Source organism: Daphnia magna, linkage group LG4 (genome assembly GCF_020631705.1).
Source record: "Daphnia magna isolate NIES linkage group LG4, ASM2063170v1.1, whole genome shotgun sequence".
In the NCBI taxonomy this organism is placed as follows: Eukaryota; Metazoa; Arthropoda; class Branchiopoda; order Diplostraca; family Daphniidae; genus Daphnia; species Daphnia magna.
The window spans coordinates 8966573-8987557 of NC_059185.1; the positions used below are offsets into that span (position 1 = coordinate 8966573).

At 41.1% G+C, this 20985-nt stretch overlaps 2 pseudogenes; one reads left to right on the top strand and one right to left on the bottom strand.

The window, feature by feature from the left end:
* The first annotated feature begins 713 nt into the window (after window positions 1–713).
* On the top strand, window positions 714–5249 carry LOC116923916 (annotated as a pseudogene).
* A 5759-nt stretch (window positions 5250–11008) lies between these two features.
* LOC123471385 lies at window positions 11009–13379 on the bottom strand (annotated as a pseudogene).
* Window positions 13380–20985: the final 7606 nt, after the last annotated feature.

A 20985-nucleotide genomic window follows, 5' to 3' on the forward strand; every position in this document is an offset into this window, starting at 1 on the left:
TAAATTTACTTACATTTTACATTTCAGATTTTGTTTTCTGGACACTGGTTAAAAGGTGCTTGCCTGACTACTGGTGAGACAACAGAACAAACCAATTCAAAAATGGCCAGATATAGTAGTATCACAAAGCACATGGGTAGATCCAGTAAGCTTATTATTTAATACTGGTAACCGTTTTTCTTCTTTCAATGTAAAAACATAATGGCATTTTTTCCTTCATTCAGACCGTCGCGATCATTTAACGTTGGCAATGATATACGCAAACATAGAGAAAGAAGAGGTAATGCCAAAGCTGTTGAAAAAATTTTTGAAATCAGTAAATATATTTTTCCCTAACCTTTTCTCAATAATTGTATTTTCGAAATTTAGGCGGAAGAAAGTTCTGTTCGTTATGAGCGCGAGTTTCAGAGACTTATAAATAAACGGAAAGATTAACTGTTGCTCTTACAAAATTCGATAGATGACAAACTAAAGGAGGTTAGTTATTACTTTAAGTTGACAGCTCTTGCGCTGGAATTTCCAAATTTCTTTATTCAAAGGTTAAAGGAGAAATGCTTCAGTGCTTAAAACAGATCAACGAAATTGTTAAATCTGGATCTCCGACTCAAGAATCATTGGCCCGCAGCCAGAAATTGAAAGAATCTTATGATATGGCAAATTAAACAAAGTTGAATTACATCTTTTAATCACATTGGTAGTCTAATAGTCATATAATGAACTTTTCAGAGCAAGTTAGTAATAGAACAATTACAAGAAAACAAGAGAAAAACTATAAGCGACCTTGATGGAGACATTCTGATGAAGTTACCGGAAATACTTCAACAACTGAAAGTCGAAGTACGCAAATGTCTAAGTACATTATTTTATATGTCTTTAAACTAGCATCCTCTTTATAAACAAATCCAATTTTTACTAGACAAAAGAATTTCGGCGAAAACTCCACTATCAGTTTCTCAAAAAATTTGGAAGGCATACATCTTATTATTAAAAATATCTAGAATCGCATTTCAAAGGACACTGGTAATGATATATTCACGTCTGTATGTGATCAAAATAATTAACTTGTCCACGTTATTCATAGATGCTTCCAAACAGCGAATACAGCTTAGGAAGCAGATGGGCTAATACGTTGAAAAGGCTACGAAACTTGTTGCCGTTATAAATTCGCAGCTAGATGGAGGTGTGGTTTCCATGGACGACTGTTACCGGGGCGTTTTTCCATGGCAGTCTGCATATGATAGTACGACAACACCACTTATTCCATAATATAAAACCTAACATGTAAAACAAATCTTATTATATAGTATCATTCCAAGACAATTTTAACTTGGTTGATGCCTGGATGCTAACTAACAGAAGCAGGGAAGAAATTTTGCAAGTGAAAGAAGAAATGAAGAGTTTTGAAACTGGGTTGGTTGACGCCAAAAAAAAAACTGGAAAAAGAATTTAATATGCACCTTCATAGTGAATATCTTTTAATGAGGGGAAAAGCATTTCTTATGCATCCAGAAATTCAGAGGCTTAGTCGCTTGTTGGATGATTGCGACCACTGGTTTTGTGAGACCAGCACAGATTCTAACAGTCGCGATATTATATAGACCGAGAGCCTGCGACGGTTAGGGGTAATTTTTTTAACAAAAGGCAGACCGCCAAAAATATTTAAGTTAAGGTATTTTATCGGCAGAAATGCAAGTCTGCCCTGCCACAGAGGGTTCCCCTGGGCGGTACCGACTCCCGAAGTCGGCGGGAAATGCCCAAGTTGGGCAAAATTTCAAGACGGATAAGATTTTCACTAAAAAAAAGAGCGTGAAAAGTTATACCTAAACCGCTCAGACCAGACGAAAAAATCGGGTTCCCAATACCGACCAGACGCAGGTGTGTAACGGTTTTCCCCCTGTCAAATTCCTTTATGAATAGTGGCAACGTCGCATTGACGGCGGCAAATTCAAAAATTTCATGTTATTTTTTTAGTACTCGAATGATTTCTGTAATATAACATTTATTTTGGTTGCAATTATTATATTCTGAAATTGAATGAATACATAATAGCAACTCGCAACACATTACTGTCATCTAAAGCTTTATTATTTTATTATTTTGCCGATTCAGAAGCCGAAAATGGGTGTTTCTATAATTTAACTCCACAAAAACCAAAGTAAGTCACAATCAGTAGTTAGTACAAGAGCATGTCATAACCGTTCTCGATGGAAACTGAAATAAAAGCTTAATATTCGTTTTCTCCTCCTCGCGAAGGAAAGATTGCATAATAACATTCAAACATTAACGAATATGACAACTAATAGCTAATACAAGAGCTGCTCCAACAATGACGTCAAGTTATCGGGCCGGGAAAAGGGAAATTTAGGCTAAAAAAAAACAAAATAACAAAAAAACCTAAAACAAAAAAAAATGATGTGACGGGATCCCATTTGATGATGACTTATTCACATCTTAGCTTTCATGTTCATAAGACGATCAATAACAGAGAAGATTGATTTTCCCGTGACGTCGTCACCAACGTTCCGATCGCAGTTTTGTTATTACAAAATTGTTGGTCTATATTCACCATGTAGCCGCGTCTCTGTTCAATATTTCACTTCTTAAGCTACTACACCCAACTAGGTATGGGGCGATGAACGTGACGAAAAACTGACTGAAAAGATAGCCAAATAGGCAAGGGAGGAATGGGATTAGGCCAAAGGATTTGTGGCAAAAGAAAATCAATTAAATTAGCCCGACTTTTCACTTACAGGATATACTTTGTGGGTGGACAAAACGTGAGCTAAGCTTATTCGACGTCAATGGCAACATACTTCGTCCGCTCATCCCGTTTGGCTGATCGGTATACCTATACTGACAAAACACATCAAATCTACCTGTGTGTTTGTGCTCATTTATTTCGAACGTTGAGCAATGTGATCCTCGGCATGATTGGTTAAATTATTAGTTGACGATTGCAAGTCAATTAAACGTCAAACAGCTGTTAGTAAAATAACAAACAAAGAGAGCAGCTGATAACAACAACTGCTTTTCGTTTCTGCTATGGAAAGAACAACAGTGCGAGAATAGAAAAGAAAATTCAATGAAAATTGGTTTATCCGTTTGAAGATGGATTCCATGTGTCACTCTGTGTGGTATACGCTAATATTCAAGACTTTAGCGATATTATTCAAAACGGGAAAATTTCCCAAACAGCAGGAACCAGTCTCCGCTTGTGTTTTTCCCATTTTCTTTGCTTTGATTTGCCGTGAGAGCACGTCAAAATGTATTCGCTAGTGACTGCCTCCTCCCAACTCCTTTCGACTGGCAAGTCAAGCCCGCGGCTGTCAAACTGAAAGCTAATTGAATCGGGACCGGATCCTGCCGACGTGTCGTTTTTTGGCTTCGCAGAACGTTGCCTCACCCGTGGCTTAGATTGTCAACAATTCGTGAGATACTGCCAAACATAAACAACGGCACATCAATGCGTGGCAACGATGAGTGTCAGCAGGAATAGGGCCATTGGATTAAGGACTAAGCTTATCTGGTGACGATAAAGAAATTATGAATGCCGTAATTAATGACGTAATTAAATAAACGTGAAATGCCGTAATTTCGTTAAATGAAATTATCCCTTCCTTCGTTTGGGATTCTTCTAGGTGAAGAATACACTTTCTGTTAGGTTCACTTGCATTATTTTCCATTTTTAACTTCTCGTATCATCACATTTCCTTCTTTTCAAAAAAAATCTTTTGCCAAGCAGACGAAGCTTTAGATGCCAGTAATGTGTTGCCAGTTGCTATTATGTATATTGCTATTATGTTAGGCTATAGGTATACCGATCAGCCAAACGGGATGAGCGGACGAAGTATGTTGCCATTGACGTCGAATAAGCTTAGCTCACGTTTTGTCCACCCACAAAGTATATCCTGTAAGTGAAAAGTCGGGCTAATTTAATTGATTTTCTTTTGCCACAAATCCTTTGGCCTAATCCCATTCCTCCCTTGCCTATTTGGCTATCTTTTCAGTCAGTTTTTCGTCACGTTCATCGCCCCATACCTAGTTGGGTGTAGTAGCTTAAGAAGTGAAATATTGAACAGAGACGCGGCTACATGGTGAATATAGACCAACAATTTTGTAATAACAAAACTGCGATCGGAACGTTGGTGACGACGTCACGGGAAAATCAATCTTCTCTGTTATTGATCGTCTTATGAACATGAAAGCTAAGATGTGAATAAGTCATCATCAAATGGGATCCCGTCACATCATTTTTTTTTGTTTTAGGTTTTTTTGTTATTTTGTTTTTTTTTTAGCCTAAATTTCCCTTTTCCCGGCCCGATAACTTGACGTCATTGTTGGAGCAGCTCTTGTATTAGCTATTAGTTGTCATATTCGTTAATGTTTGAATGTTATTATGCAATCTTTCCTTCGCGAGGAGGAGAAAACGAATATTAAGCTTTTATTTCAGTTTCCATCGAGAACGGTTATGACATGCTCTTGTACTAACTACTGATTGTGACTTACTTTGGTTTTTGTGGAGTTAAATTATAGAAACACCCATTTTCGGCTTCTGAATCGGCAAAATAATAAAATAATAAAGCTTTAGATGACAGTAATGTGTTGCGAGTTGCTATTATGTATTCATTCAATTTCAGAATATTATAATTACAACCAAAATAAATGTTATATTACAGAAATCATTCGAGTACTAAAAAAATAACATGAAATTTTTGAATTTGCCGCCGTCAATGCGACGTTGCCACTATTCATAAAGGAATTAGACAGGGGGAAAACCGTTACACACCTGCGTCTGGTCGGTATTGGGAACCCGATTTTTTCGTCTGGTCTGAGCGGTTTAGGTATAACTTTTCACGCTCTTTTTTTTAGTGAAAATCTTATCCGTCTTGAAATTTTGCCCAACTTGGGCATTTCCCGCCGACTTCGGGAGTCGGTACCGCCCAGGGGAACCCTCTGCGGCAGGGCAGACTTGCATTTCAGCCGATAAAATACCTTAACTTAAATATTTTTGGCGGTCTGCCTTTTGTTAAAAAAATTACCCCTAACCGTCGCAGGCTCTCGGTCTAATACGTAACCTTTGCGAATATTACGGTGAAACTGATAGCGGAAGTACGGATGATGATGATGTCGATCAGGGAACGGAAACTGAAGATGAGTTGGATGAAAGAGAACCTGAAAGTGATAGCGGAAGTACGGAAGATGATGATGTCGATCAGGGAACGGAATCTGAAGATGAGTTTGATGGATAAGAATGCGATTGCTATATATTGTGTGATAGAGATCCGTGAAAAATGCAGAGTTTAAAAAAAATTATATTACGTGTTTTTGTTTCATTAATGAGTAGTTTCGGGGAGTGCGACGTGACACCTCCCAACTCTATCCCCCAGCTCTTCCCGGATAGTAGCAACCCCGAGATAATGGCGAGAAAAATAACAGATTTTTGTCGATTTCTTTGGCATTGCATGTTCCTCTTGAAGGGAGGATGGTTAAAAAATAAACCTTTATAAAGATTGAGATAAATAGGAAAGCAATTAGATGATAAGTTTCCATATGCGAGCTCTTTTCCACTCCTTCCCGTACAGTTAAAAACGGAATCATTTATAACGCCTAAACTGTAGATAAAAACACTTTGGATTTTACGTGAATCAATATCTTTCCTAAAGCTTGTTCCTTTTTCTGAATAATTGAATGCGAAAAAAACGTAGAAAAGACCAAAAGAACAAAACACTTGTTTTATTCGTTTCATCGATCAAGCGCACAATTGTAATCAACCGACTGAAGCAAAAAAAAATATTATGGAATGAAATTGATTTTTGACTTTCCGTTTTATTTCATATGCCCATTCCGAGTAGAAGGAGCGTAACAGAAAATCGAGCATCGACGCCAACAGCACAAAAATCGGGGCTCAAAAGCTCCAGGTGAGCGCCATATGGTCGATATTGCCCCTTATGTTTTTCTTCTTCGTTTATTTGCTGTCCGTGTAGTTGGCACGGGGAATTTTTCAGTTTCTGTCTACATGTGTTATACATTTTCTGCTGTTTTAGAACCCAGCCAACTCTCCCCAACTCATTTATAGTTGGTGTGTGTATGTTCCACTTGATAGAAGCGCCAAGGCCAAAAAGGAGAAATAATCGATTCATCTGCCAGTGGAGGTTTTGATAGGTAGATAGATGTACAGGGGTGAGCACTTATAGAAAACACCAGTAGACACAACAACACGGTGTTGTTGTTGTGAATAGAAAAAAAATGAAGATAACACGACCGCGGGATTTTATTTCGTACCACTCCATGGCGCGCGCTCGATTGTATATGGAGAGGTCCAATCAGATGGAAATCCAATATGCATACACTTTCAGAAAATCTATAGAAAAAAACATTTTTAACGTGCGTATTGTTTAATATTGGATCAAATTCCTTTCAATTAATTGAACGGAAAAAAGGTTTGGAGGACCTTGTGTTCATCAGAGACATTACGTTCTTCCACCGAATTTTTTTATCTCGCGAGTGAACCACCAATTAGATAGATACACACTTTTGACTGTGCGTTAGGCAATCCATCGATACACATGAGAGAAACTATGTGCGCTGGAGGAAGAATTTGCCTATTTATCTTGTACACAATCTGATAACGGAATATAAGAAAATAAGTGGGACAAAATAATTTTTTTCAACGGACAATGGGAAAGAGAGTCTAGCGCTCTCAACATACCCGGCGGCAGCAATCAGCCCGGGCAAACATATAGACTCCCTTATATATTATATAGGACATGTAAACTCCAAAAAAATGCGTCTAACCAAGTGTGAATTGAATTTTAAAAACAGAACATCAATGGCCGAATAAGAAAATGCGTAAAAGATTATGGCAACTTTTTTGGGCAATTGAATTTGGCGGAGATTGTATTGGGGAAGAAAAGCCAATATGTTCATCAATAACACAATCGCGCCCGTCGGCGGCGCTTATTAGCGTGTACATAAATGGCTATGTTAACAAAGATACATGTAAATCCTTACGAAAAAGGAAAGGAAACTTATACGGTGAGCATTGGGTACGTGAATAACTCACACGAAGAACCTGTATTCATTCAATCATTCATGATGAAATCAATGTTAACCCAATAATTAAATATATTTCTTGGTTAAGAGGGATGTCGACTAATCATCAAACTGAAGAATCTGCTTTCTTCAACTTCTTTTTTGTTAATAGTAATCACCAAAATTGTTTTCAAAATTATTTTTGAATATCAGACCGGCAATCAGGGCAAACGAATATTTCGTTTTCGTCAACAGCCGGAAACCCTACACATCTAATCATCCATAGTAAAATAATTAATCCAAACTTTAATAATTGGATTAATTGTATACACTAACTTTTTATGAAACCATTGGTCACAAGCACCTTCACACTTCACCAACATTTGCCTTTCTATTGGCTGTAAAACAAGAACTAAAATAAGAGTTTTACGCGTACAGGGCACTTGCCCTGGTATGAGCAAAATATGTCGAAGTTTGGGAATCACTTGCTGAAGTTTCGGCAACCTCTATAGGAATTTGGGTGGGGCGTTGCGGAGGCTGATTACTTTTCGGAGCGTGAGCAACACAGGCAGAAGTTTGAATGGGGCGTCCTACAGTTTGTTCAACAGATGACAGAAAGCTCGTGCTTTTTTTCGATTCAATTGCGCCTCCAGACTTCTTTTTTCTCTTTTCTGGCATAAGAGAAGGGATGGCAATTGGGTCTCCAAGTGCAACATCTGTATAAATAAAACATTACAATATGCAATATTTATAAAACAACTTAAAACGCAAGTCGTTACCTGATACACTAACTGGGATAGCATCGATATCTTTACCTTGAACGGTTTGCTGCCAATCATCAAGCATACCTAAATAATTGTAAATATTTTGTTTTACATGTTTTGAAAACATCGATCTATTCAATTTTAGATTACCCAACACAAACTGAGGGTTTAGCTCGCCTTCTTGTAACAAAACTCCTAATGGTTCCTGCATCTGTATTAATTGAGCTACAACAAAGCAAATATGTTAATCTAAATAATATTTTCAACATTACCGAATTATTACCTTGAGTTTCATTTGAAAGAGTTACAACACCATCTGCTCCAACATTGAAAGCAAAATCAAAAATTGTGTTATTCGGGTCACAAACATCTGCTTCAGCGGTAGTAATCTCCCCATGCTCTGTAGGTAGACTTATTCCATCAGCATTATCATCTACGGGATAACAATCATTATCACTATCAGCATGATTATTTTAAGCATTGTCTCCATTGTCAGACTCAGGAACATCATCTTGAAGAGTAGAAAACTTAGTCGCAGTGCTATGACACTGCTCTACTTCCACAGGTTCATTTGCTTTACGCTTTCCTGAAGTTAAATATATTATGAACAGTTGAAATAGTTAAATGAAAAGTAATCCTATTTACCTTCCATTAATGAAAATATTTTTTCCCAGTACTTTAAGAAGTTTTTTGAGTCTGACTTTTTTATGAGTTGCTTCGTTGTCTCTCCAAAACTCCAACATCCAGTGCTCCCAACACTTTCATTTGGGAAATAGGAAAATATCAGAAACTGTGCATTAATATCTCTTGACATCTGATTTGCTTGTATAACAAATAATTAAATTAAGTTTAAAACCCAAACAACTTAACGAAAAACCATACTAGGAAAAGAAGCCTAGACATTCTATGTTTGTTTGTGTTGAAGTTATTTGACTGTTTGTTTTTCCCATATGATCTAAATTTAGGCTTACTGAAGCCTTTTTTTAAGGTTTTTCGATCGTCTTTCTTTTTTATTTTTTCCTTCTCAGGTGAATTCATTACATCATTATTCTCAAGAATAGACGCCATTTTTCATAATCGTCTGTAATTGCAAGGCCTACTTAATGGTAAAGGTCTGTAAACTTGTATCCCCTAGCATGAAGGCGAGAGGATCTGTCAAATTCCCTATCCTTTCCCCGGGCAAGAGCCAATCAGAAGAAGAAGAAAAGGGGTTACAACTTCGCCATCTGGCGTTCGATACTGCTATCTCGTTAGAATGGCTAGTTCTATCATGTGTTTTACAGATTACTTAAATACTGAATTTACTGAAATAATTAAGTGAAGCATTTGAAAAACATCTTCATCATACTCATCTGGTGTATGATGTTGCTATACAGAAATACAATTATGTTGAAAATAAGAAAAAAATTGATAAAATTTTTTGTCGTTCCAGCCCTGACAGCTAGTGATAAAAATAGACCATAATACTTACAATTATAAAATAAAATGTGAAGCAGTAGGAAAAACATCTTCTTAATCCTTAGCTGGTGTATAATGTTGTTTCATGGAAATACAAATATGATCTAAACAAGAAAACAAATTGAGAAACATTATTTTTAATCGTTCCTAACAGCTAGTGATGTAAATAGACCATATAATACTTACAGTTATGAAAAAATTAAATGAAGCAATATAAAACATCTTTGACAGATTGTGCATGACATTCTTTGATAGCAATATATGCAATCTTTCATCTGTATAAGAAAAAAAGGAAAATGTTGACGTTACTATTCTGAACATTATACAGTCATGCTATACAGAATATAACTTTTTAAGAAACCAGACAAAATGGAGCAAAATGAAAATAAAAATGGAAAAACCTGATCAAAAGCAAGAAAAATAAACAACTGCAGACGAATTCAGATAAAATGCAAAAAATTAATTTGACAGCTCTATGGGATATTTGAATTCTGGATTTAAAGAACTCAGTTAAGCAAAGTTTACTTGAAATCCAAGAATTAACTATGATTTTAAGAGCTTATTTCTGTTAAACTGTTAAGAAATCTTCCAAATAAATTCAAAATAAAAGAGGAAAACAAAGTAAAAGAAAAAATAACTGTATGAAAATACCCGGCTAAAAACACAAAATGGCTGACCAGGTTTTATTACAGACAGCCGACGTTACGAAATTAACAATTGACTAGTCGATAAGTATTGATCTAGGTAGGGGAAAAAGTGACGGCGCAATTCGTCCATACTTATAGACTAGTCTTCTGCGACCAACCTGAGAAATGACGAGGATAGACTGACAGTAGTCTTTGACTATGACGAATATTCCTTTCGTACCCTCAAAACTGAAATCGGACGCTTCTATAATGATCTTCTACTGGATCCTCTCACCACTGAAGGAACGGAAAAAATTGGCTGCCCTATCCCCCAACCCCCCTAGGTTAGCGTTCAGAATTAGCCAATCACTCGGTTCCAAAGTTGGACCGACTTACAAGCTCGGCTAGCTCCATCTATTTCTCAACAAAAGAAATAAGCAAAGCATTTTTTTCTATACCCTAACCTATCCTGACCTAAACTAACCTAACCCATTTTTCCTATTTTTTCCCCTTTTTCCAAATCAGTGAGGGATATAACTGATTTCACCCAAAAGCAGTTGACAGACAACGGATCATTTTCGTTTTTAAAACTATACCTAACCGAACCCAATAAAACCATCCAAATTGGGAAATGGGGCATCTAACTCCGGCAACCCTGCATTATTCAATTCTGGGGCTTGGTCTTGAGGACCATGAAACCCGTCAATATCCAATTTGGCCAGGCCAACCCTAGGCTGTTTCATTTTACACTTTTTTTTTATTTTGCGGGGGACGTTTAATATATCTTGCGCCTAGGTAAAAAAATACATTCCGTGAAAAAAAAAAATAAATAGTTTTAGCACCCGCGCCGACGAAGAAACTGAAAAAACGGAACAAGGTTTGCCTTTTTTTTACAATATCTTGGGTTCAATCAAATATTTTCAACCCGACGCTTTATATGTGATTGATTATCATGTAATGAATAGAAGTATCAAATTTCGCTAAAAAATAATCACATTAAAGACTTGCGCCATGAAAATAATTATTAGTGATTGTATTTTACGGCAGTGCAGGAGGTATAACTTTATGCTTTACCTAGACTAGATTTACTATTGACATCAAATCTTTTTCTATATTCTTCTACTACCACTAGAAGAAACTCCTGCTCCTCCACATTTGTAGTAGCATCCTTGAAATCGTTATCATTTTGATCGCTCTTTCTGCGCAGTCAGTTACGACCTCGAATGCGCTCATGATTTCCTTTAATTTGCGGTATCCGCTGATTTTTTACCAATAAACTACTGGTACTTGCATCCAGTCAAGCATCTCACCGTCAATGTTGAGAAGATTAAAGAGAAGCCAACTTTTGGCACCAACAAATAAATTTTGTTGATTTGGGTAATCAATCTCATCAGGGTTAATTAATGGGAATTTTGGTTTTCCGGGAGGCATATCTTTGGAACGATTGAAAGTTAGCAGTTGTTTGACCATACTTTCCCTCAATGCATTCGGAAGACTTTCATAAAAAAAACTAAATACAATTAACTCCTCCGTAAGGTACCATAAGTGGTTACAAATAGATTTGATTGCGACATTTCCCACTGTTTCATCTTTTTTTTTAACCAACTCATCTTTGAAAGATACCTCAGGTCTACTGCGGGAGCTAACGATGCAAGTCTTGATTGCATAAATGGACGAGTATGGAAAAGTGCAATGAAATTCGCCATTTTATGGACATTGCTGGTTTCTTCTACTGTCATTTCAAAACGTTCCGATATCAGCTGGATTTAAAAAAATAAATTGCATACGCGTGATGATGCGCACCTAATGATGATTATTTATTTTTTTTACAAATCCTATTATGTTGTTCTCGTTTAATACTACCTGGTTTTCGTCTGCTAAATGGGAATACCGAACCTTCGAGAAAAATAACTGTTAACTGGAGTAACTCGAGGTAATCTGATCGAGGGAATGTATCATTTTCTATTAATTCACTGCCCCATTCAATCACTTCATCGGCAAGTAGTTGCATTTCGATGTCGCCTTCCGAATAAAAAAGAATCAAGTCCTGATGATAATGCAATGCGTGTTAATTGAAAGTTATAGGGAAGACGAGGTTATTTAATTCCTTCACCTGTATATCTTGGTTCAATTCAGGAAAATCCTTTTGAAACCGCTTGAAGATAGATTCAGACGGGGTGTTACGTTTTCCGCATATTGATTCTGCTACGTGTTGTATATGAATTTCAAATAAATGATGGCGACAAGCGAACCACAACACCGCATGACCTAAAGTTTTCTCAATGAACGTTGCAGCTTCTTGGAAGCGCCCAGTATTACTACTGGTAGTGTCAAACACGAGAGCAAAAACTTCTTTTAACACACCCCATTTCTCCAGCAATCTAACTACAACATCGTGCTGCTGTCTACCAGTTGAATTGCTTATTTTTGGAACTCCAAGCAGTTTAGGACTTTCAAGTTGCGGGAATCCGCTAATCAAAATCGCAATTCTGTCATCAAGTAATCTACTTAGATACCTGAATATTAAGGAAAACATACGAGCATTGTTAGGCAACATCTGCTTTTTTACATAAAAATTTTATACGAACATGATTAATTTGGAATCCCAATGTGCTACGACAAATTTAGGCTTTTCAAATTGTTCAGTTATCCGCGAACAAATTTCACGCCTGTTTGCTCTTCTTTGGCGAGACGCACTTGCCACAGATAGAGTTACTTGTTGAAGATCTCCACCTCCAGCTGTAATAGTTGAAGCGACGATAGCGACGTGATTTCTAACACTTTGATTTCGAGCATCAGCTGCTTGACCGGTTGCTTTCAACAGTGACTTTGCGGGAAGTTCAAGAGTAACGGAATCAGGTCGTGGAGTACGAGATAGATCACTAAATGTGTCTCCTGATGAAGAGGACTCTACAATTTTAGATTCCTCACTCAAAGACGATGATTCATTGGCTCTCTCTACATTGGTTGGAGTCAAAGAATTCTTTCGCTTTCTAGAAGCTCTTTCAATATCTTTTTCGTCTACTCTGTCCATGAATCCCCGTTGTAGAACTTCTCTTTGTGCGAGTAAAAATTTGAAATCAACTGCAGCGTTTGGGTTGTGAGAAGCTTTTAACTTTTGTTCGACATCTTTTGGAGACAAATCCAATAATTCGTTGAGACTCGTTTTAAAGGAAACAATTTTATCTTAAGCGAAATCTTTTTTTCTGTTTTCTACTGGTATCTTTAAAATTTCTTTTCAACTGTGGTGTAAATTTTAATGTCATTCACACAGGTATTATCTGCCTTAATTGGGATACCAGCTCTTTCCCAAACAACTTAAAGTTCTGCAAAGATTTCACGACAAATATCAATATGCTGACCTTTTTTTCGTCCTGAATTGAATTGAATTGAAGCGAGCCAAAACAACGCCTTTTGTAGGCAACTTTGAAGCATTAGCTAAACTTTTACGATGACTGTAACCAATGAGGCAATCCTTGTTTCTTAATGAAGAAGCCATGATAACCAACTGACATAAAAAAACAATCTCATCTTTGACAATACTTTCATATGTTCTATAGCGCTTAGGTGCCATATGTCATATTTTTCATGCCGCAAGTCTTTAATGTGATTATTTTTAGCGAAATTTGATACTTCTATTCATTACATGATAATCAATCACATATAAAGCGCCGGGTTGAAAATATTTGATTGAACCCAACATTTTGTAAAAAGAGGCAAATTTTGTTCCGTTTTTTCAGTTTTTTCGTCGGCGCGGTTGCTAAAACTATTAATTTTTTTTTCACGGAATGTATTTTCTTACCTAGGTGCAAGATATATTAAACGTCCCCCGCAAAATTCAAAAAAAAGTGTAAAATGAAACAGCCTAGGCTAGGCTACGGCAGAGAAAGCAGGGGACAGAGGAGTCGGGGATAGAATAATTTTACGACGTCATCAACTTATGTCAGAAAGTAGATCCTGGTATGACGGAGGAAGCGAAGGTGGATTATCTTTTTAGGGGATTGAAACCCACCTTATTGGAGAAAATTTGGATTGTTAGTCCAAAAACGTCCACGGAATTTCTAGCAGCCCTAAAGCTACATACTGAGGCCGCAGAATTAGCGATTCGACCGGACTGGGCCATCAGCGTCTTGGGCGCCGCGAAGGGTGGAACAGCACCTAGGCAAGACACGAAAGACGAACTTCGAGAACTAGTTCTCGAATTAAAAGCTGAACTCGCTGAGCTGAAGCGAGCGTCCAAATTTTCCGGGTCATCCGGTAAACGAGATGGAGCGAGGTCGCCGCAAAACTCAGTCTCGTTTGCATCTTCGACGGTGGATGAGAAACCCATTTGTCATAGGTGTGGGAAAGGTGGCCATATTGCTCGCTATTGTGAGGCGGAAAAAGTGAATGACAAGAAAAAAGAGCAGGTGCGTCACAGGCCGGATGGGGGAAGAGGTGATCCGCAGGAAGGCAGGAGAGAGAGTCGAAGGGATGACCGAAAAGACGATAGAAGAGATGGGTGGCGAGGAGATGAGGGGCGAAAGAAGAGGGACGACGGGCGAGGTAATAGTCGTGAGACCCGAGAAAATGACCAGATGAACGTCGGCATGGTCTCCACGGATGAAGATGAAACCGAAGAATCCGCGGTTCTCCTTATAGACTCTTCGCGCTTAATTACGGAGGTAGTGACCTGTCAGGGGATGAACATCCGAGCTGTGATCGACACCGGTGCGGTGGTGTCAGTAGCGTCTCCTGAGTTACAACGAAAGTTACAGGCGAAATGCTCAGAATGGGACGGGCCGTCGGTAGTGATGGTAAATGGGCAAAAGGCGCCTCCGCTAGGAACTATTGAGCTAGAAATCGAACACCAGGGAAAGCAAGCCAGCGGTCGGGTGATAGTACTCGAGATGAAAGGCATCGAGTTGTTGTTAGGGAATGATTTCCTTAGCCAATTTAGAAAGCTACAGATCAACTATGACGTGGAGCGCTCTGAGTTGTTTCTGGGGAGTCTAGCTGGAGGAGTGGTCGAAGAGCTAGAAAGCAGCTCACATCCTAGGGTAGTGACCAAAACAGGTAGAATGCTCTCTCCGATGGCAATTGTTCCGGTGGAAATTGAACCTGCTGATTTGGGGGAGGCCACCTGGATGATCGAACCCTCGGAGCATCTATCGCGTGTTAAGGGAGTTACTACCGGGAAGGTGTTGGTGACCGCTGATCCCTTACTAGACCGTGTACTCATCGTAAATCTGGCTAATCGTCAAACGTATTTGCGGGAGGGCACGGTGTTAGGCCAGATGGAAGTCATTGATTCCTCGGTGGTACCCATCGAGGAGGCGGACCAGCCAAGGGGGGCAAGTGGGGAAAGTTAAACAGTCTTGTTAACATCCGAAGGGGTGGAATCCCGCACTGAAGATGCTATCTCCCGCGAAGTATTTAAAAAACAAGTGTCCATAGACCTCCCTGCCGTCGACACTGAGAACTTAATAGACTTACTCGAAGAATTCGGCACCGGTTTTACGTTGAGGGATGGTGAACTAGGGATGTGCCGAAAGGCTGAGCACCGCATTAACACGGGGGCCGCCGCACCAGTGCACCAACCACCCTACAAAAGTGCGTGGAAAGAAAAAGCGATAGTCCAGGAGCAAGTCGATGAAATGGAAAAAAAGGGTGTGATCGAGCCTTCAAACAGCCCCTGGGCCTCGACAGTAGTGCTGGTGAAGAAAAACGATGGAAGCTGGCGTTTTTGCGTTGATTATCGCCATCTCAGTGAAGGACGTGTACCCTTTACCGAGAATAGAAGAGACACTATCGCGTATGGGGAATGCCTGTATTTTTAGTGCAATCGACCTGGAGAGCGGGTACTGGCAGGTACCCCTTCCGCACAAGCCGACAAAGAAAAGACCGGGTTCGTTACTCCCGATGGTCTTTACCAGTTCCTGGTGATAACGTTTGGGTTGGCCTCAGCCCCCGGAACCTTTCAACGGATGATGGATTTAGTCCTGGCCGGACTTAGGTGGTCGATCTGCCTCGTCTACCTTGACGACATCATTATCTACGCTTCGGGGGTTAGAGAACATCTAAGCCGAGTTCGTCAGGTGTTGACTGCCTTACAGAGTGCGGGTTTAAAGATAAAACTAGTCAAATGCCAGTTTGGGGCCAGTGAGATGAAAGCTCTTGGTCACGTAATCGGTGGATTAGGTATCCGCCCTGATCCGGATAAGATTAACGCTGTTGTTAATTTTCCCATCCCATCTTCTTTTAATAAAGCTGGCGAAAAGTTGAAATGCGTACGTAGCTTCGTGGGACTATGTTCGTATTACCGGAGGTTTATCCCTCAGTTCGCCCAGTCCGCGAAGCCACTTACGAACTTGTTAAAAAAAGGAGGTTGTTTTGCGTGGGAAGCTCCCCAGGAAGCAAGTTTTTTTGCATTGAAACAGGCTTTGGCCCGAGCATCAATTTTAGCCTACCCCGATTTGAGTAGGCCTTTTGAAATTCACCCTGACGCTTGTGACTACGGCCTAGGGGCCGTATTGCTACAATGCGTTGACAATGTGGAGAGGCCATTGGCCTATGCGAGTCGTGTGTTGTACAAAAGTGAAGGTAACTATTCGATTACGGAAAAGGAGTGTTTAGCCTTGGTATGGGCAGTGAAAAAGTTTCGCAGCTACATCTGGGGCATGGAAATTCTAGTGGTAACTGACCACGACGCCCTTTGTTGGTTGTTAACAAAAAAGGACTTAGCCGGGCGCCTAGCTCGTTGGAGTCTTCAGCTCCAAGAATTCTTACTATGTATCGCGCACCGGAATGGGAGGTTACACTCAGACGCGGACGCTCTCTCTCGTTACCCAACCGACGCACCGCAGGAACTAGACGAGGAATTGCCGTGTATGTTTGCTGCCCTGAGCGTCGACCTGGAAAGCAAAAGTGATTTACAGTGTGCCCAGAAGACCGAGTGGAAGCTGGTATTTGCTGAATTGGAAAGGGGAAAACCTTACCCCCAATATCGTCTTAGGGATGGGTTGCTGTGTCGTGCAAAAGGAATGGAAGATGGCCTCCTCTTACGACTGTGTGTGCCCCAGTCCTTCAGAGAAGAGGTGATGTGCGCTTGTCATCACGACATTACTGCTGGACATTTGGGACTCACGCGGACACTACACAAGATACAGGCCCGGTTTTTTTGGCCGGGCATGGGAGAGGATATTCGCGATTTTTTGCGGAAGTGTCGTGAGTGTCAATCGCGCAAGCCGGTGTACCATCGTCCAGCTGGATTTATGGAAATTCAGCGGAGTGAGCGCCCTTCGAGAGATTGGGAATGGACATTTTAGGTCCCTTTCCTTTGTCAAAAGGTGGTAATACTAACATTGTTGTTGCCATTGACTATGTCACAAAGTGGGCAGAGACTAAGGCTCTGCCTTCTCCTCTCGTGAATCCTTACCCTTCGTGACATTTGCATACAATACTAGTCGGCAGGAGAGCACGGGGAGAACTCCTTTCTATCTCTTGTATGGCAGAGAGGCCATTCTCCCCGTCGACGGAGCTTTAACTTCAGATCCGAATCTTGTTCCCCCTCGTGGCCAAGACCCTACTGAGTGGGCCTTGGAAAGGCTACAACGGGCACGCCACAAGGTGCAAAGGCTCAGCGTCGCTGTGCACAAAAAGCAAAAGATTCGGTACAACGAAGGGCGCCGGGAGGCCCCAACTTACCTGCCGGGCGAAGAAGTATTAATTTACAAACCCGTGCGGAAGGTAGGGAAATCGGAAAAGCTCCTCCATCGCTGGTTTGGGCCGTATACCATTGTACGCCAAACCACCCCCAGCAATTATGAGCTTCGACGAGGGCGGTCTCCAAAATCGGAAATCGTGCATGTGGAGCGGATAAAGCCGTTCGTTTACTGTGTGAGCTCCAGGCCCCCAGCGCCAGTCCCTACGACTACTGGCGGCCAGCCAGAGGAGTCATCCGGAGATCCCTCACCGCAGACTCACGCTGATAACCGGGAATAGGAGCCACCGCCGGAGGCCGAGGTGACTACCCCACGCCCAGCTGTGCCGCTTGTCGAAGAGGGGGATGGAGGGCCTCGGCGTTCAGCTAGGATCCGAGCGGCAAGAAAAACATTCTGACCATCGCTCTTTTCACGTTCCTAACAGTGATTGGTGAGTGGGACCTCACGTCAGCCAAGGAGGGGGGATGTAGCGAACGGTTTCTTGTTATGCCCAAGAAATACGAGGGGGGCGTGAGAGAGAGCTTCAACGTCCGTTCTCAACCTCCGATATAAATGTAACGGAGAGACTCGCCATCCGTCGGAAATGGTCATCTTCCAGCTTCCAATCGCTTTAGCGTTGAATGGATGGAAGATGCGAACCATTAAAAACCCTAGCAGAGACTAGAGCGGGGGTCGGTAGTCAGTCAGTAGTTGTGGTAGGCCGTCGTGTGACAGTCGTGTGTTAGTCGTGAGTTAGACGGGCGATAATCGGCCCATTTCTCTTCCTTAAGTGCTATTAGTTTCCCTTTTGGTGTTATCCTTTAACCGCGTGTCTTGTGTACTGCCAGTGTTGGACAGAAACCCTTAATACATAGTGTTTTCCCGTGATCACTCGTTACAATATTGCCATAACAGAACCTCCAAGAGTAGAACGTGAAGACGACTTTAAAGGACTACGGAAACTACATGACAAGGCAATGGGCCATGCTTTGAAACTCGGCAGTTTAGACCAACACACAGCTCAGAATGAAGCAATTACGGAGATCTTGACAAGAAAACTGCCAATTGAATTAAAATCCCGATGGTATGGCGAAACAAGGCAGTTCCACAAGACATTAACAGATTTCTTTACCTTCATCGACTCAATCGCTGGAGATTGGGAGTATACTTACTCAACCGAGAAGCAAGAAAAGAAGAAAACAAACCAGAAACAAGCGAAAAGACGCAAAGAGTAACATTTCCCACTACACCTACGGCAGCTGAACTAGCAGTCACAGGCAATGCTACAGAATACCCTAAAGACAGGAAACAGAATACTGCGGTCAAAAGAAGATGTTCATTCTGCAATTATAAACATTCCCCCGGCAAAATGTGATATCACCCTAGAGAAGACACTTGAGCTAATCAAGAAGGAAAAAAGATGTTGGAAATGCCTGGGGCAAAATCATCAGGTGAGAGAGTGTTGGAGTACAAGCAAGTGCTACAAGTGCGGACAGGGTCACCACACGTCTATCTGCAACAAGGCAGTTAAGCCGAAATTGGTGACAACAACTGTGGCAGCGTCTCCAATGTTAAAAGTAGCAGATGTCGCTCCTCTCTCAATCGATGCCCGCCTATTTGGTGGCGTATACGTCCAAACAGCAACGGTGGTAGTGGAGGGCCCAAATGGGTGGCAATCGAATGCAACTCTTATTAGGAGTGAATTAGCACAGAATTTATGGTTACAAAAAATCGGGAAAATCAATCTGAAGCTGCAAGCAGTCGGACACATCCACCCAGAAAAGGAAAGAAGCGTAAGAAGGCTACGACTTCGCGGAACTATCCCACAGGCGGAAGATATTGAACTGGAAGCAATAGAGAAACCTGAAATCGGGAAAATTGCTGGGTAAAGTAATACAGAATTCGTCAGCGAATTAAGGATACCAACTAGCCGACGACAGAATACTAAGAGGAAAAGCAGAACCCTGCCAAATAGACGTCTTGATCGGGGCGAATCAAGTTTGGAAGGTTCTCGGCTCAAAACAGATCGTGTCTAATACAGGTATTCGAGCGATAGGAAGTAAATTGGGATGGCTACTACTACGGGGCCCTTGAACGAGTGGGCCCCACGAGGCGAACAGCCGACGAACAGCTTGTGGTAGCCGGGCCGATCACCCCAGCCACAGTTGCGCAACTACAGTGCAACTCGCTCTCGTGACCTTGAGCTTGGTTATTCAATTGATTCCTTCCTCCTCACCGAGACTTAAGAAGCCTGAGCAGATATCAAGGTGCAAGTTAGCGACAAAGAATTAAGAGCGAACAAGATTCTAAATGAAACGACAAAATTCGTAGGCGATCGATACGAGTCAGGACTTCTCTGGAAAAACGAAGAACCAAACCTTCCCGATAACAGCCAATCTGCATTATCGCGCTTCTTCAAGCTAGAAGACTCATCGCCGATGAAAAACTTGGAAAAAGGTACTCCGCTGCAATCAACGAGTATATCAGCCTGGGTACGCTAGAAAATTCTTAGCCGAGGAGGTCAATTTGCGACCAGCGGGTCGAATATGGTTTCTACCTCACCATCCTGTGATAAATCCGAAGAAACCTGAAAAATGCCACACGGTCTTTGATGCCTCCGCGTACAACAAGGGAATGTTCGTAAACTCTGGCCTGCTGAAAAGACCCAAATTGCTGACCAATTTAATTGGTGTGTTGCTTCGTTTCCTACAACATCCGATAGCGCTGAGCGCGGATATTGTTAAAATGTTCCACCAGTTAAAGATGCGGACACAAGACAAGAGAAGGGCACTTCTCTTCTTCGATCGCGACCCGGAAATTCATGAGCCACCCTCCGTTTACCAAATGAACGTGCAACCCTTAGGCGCAGTTTGCTCTCCGACAATTTATGCTCACGTTCTACATCCAGCAGTCGAAGATGATGGGAACGATACGGCCTATTTTTCCAACCCTATAATCGACTATTTTTACGTGGATAACTGGTTGACGTCATTCCCGACTGCCAAAAAAGCTATTCAGCAAGCAAAAAGGGTGACAAACGTTCGGCGTCGAAGAGGATTCGAGCTCGCCCAGTGGGGTTCATCAAGCCCAAAGGTTCTGTTGTCGTTGCCTGGCAATCTAGTATCATCCATCGATTTAGCCCTACACGGAATGCCCATAGAACGACGGCGTAAATGTGCTATTTCTCATGGCCAAGGCAAGAGTAGCACCCATCAAATACGCTTTGATACCCAGATTTGAGCTATGTGCCGCATTACTCACCGCCCGTCTAGCGTCAGTCATTAAGTCAGAACTCCGACTTAAAATCGACAAAACCGTTGTGGATTCTGGTCAGATTCCACAACGGTTTTGAGATAGATCAACTCTCCACACTGTCGGTTTCATATCTACGTAGGAAAAAGAATAGGCGAAATTTTGTAGCTG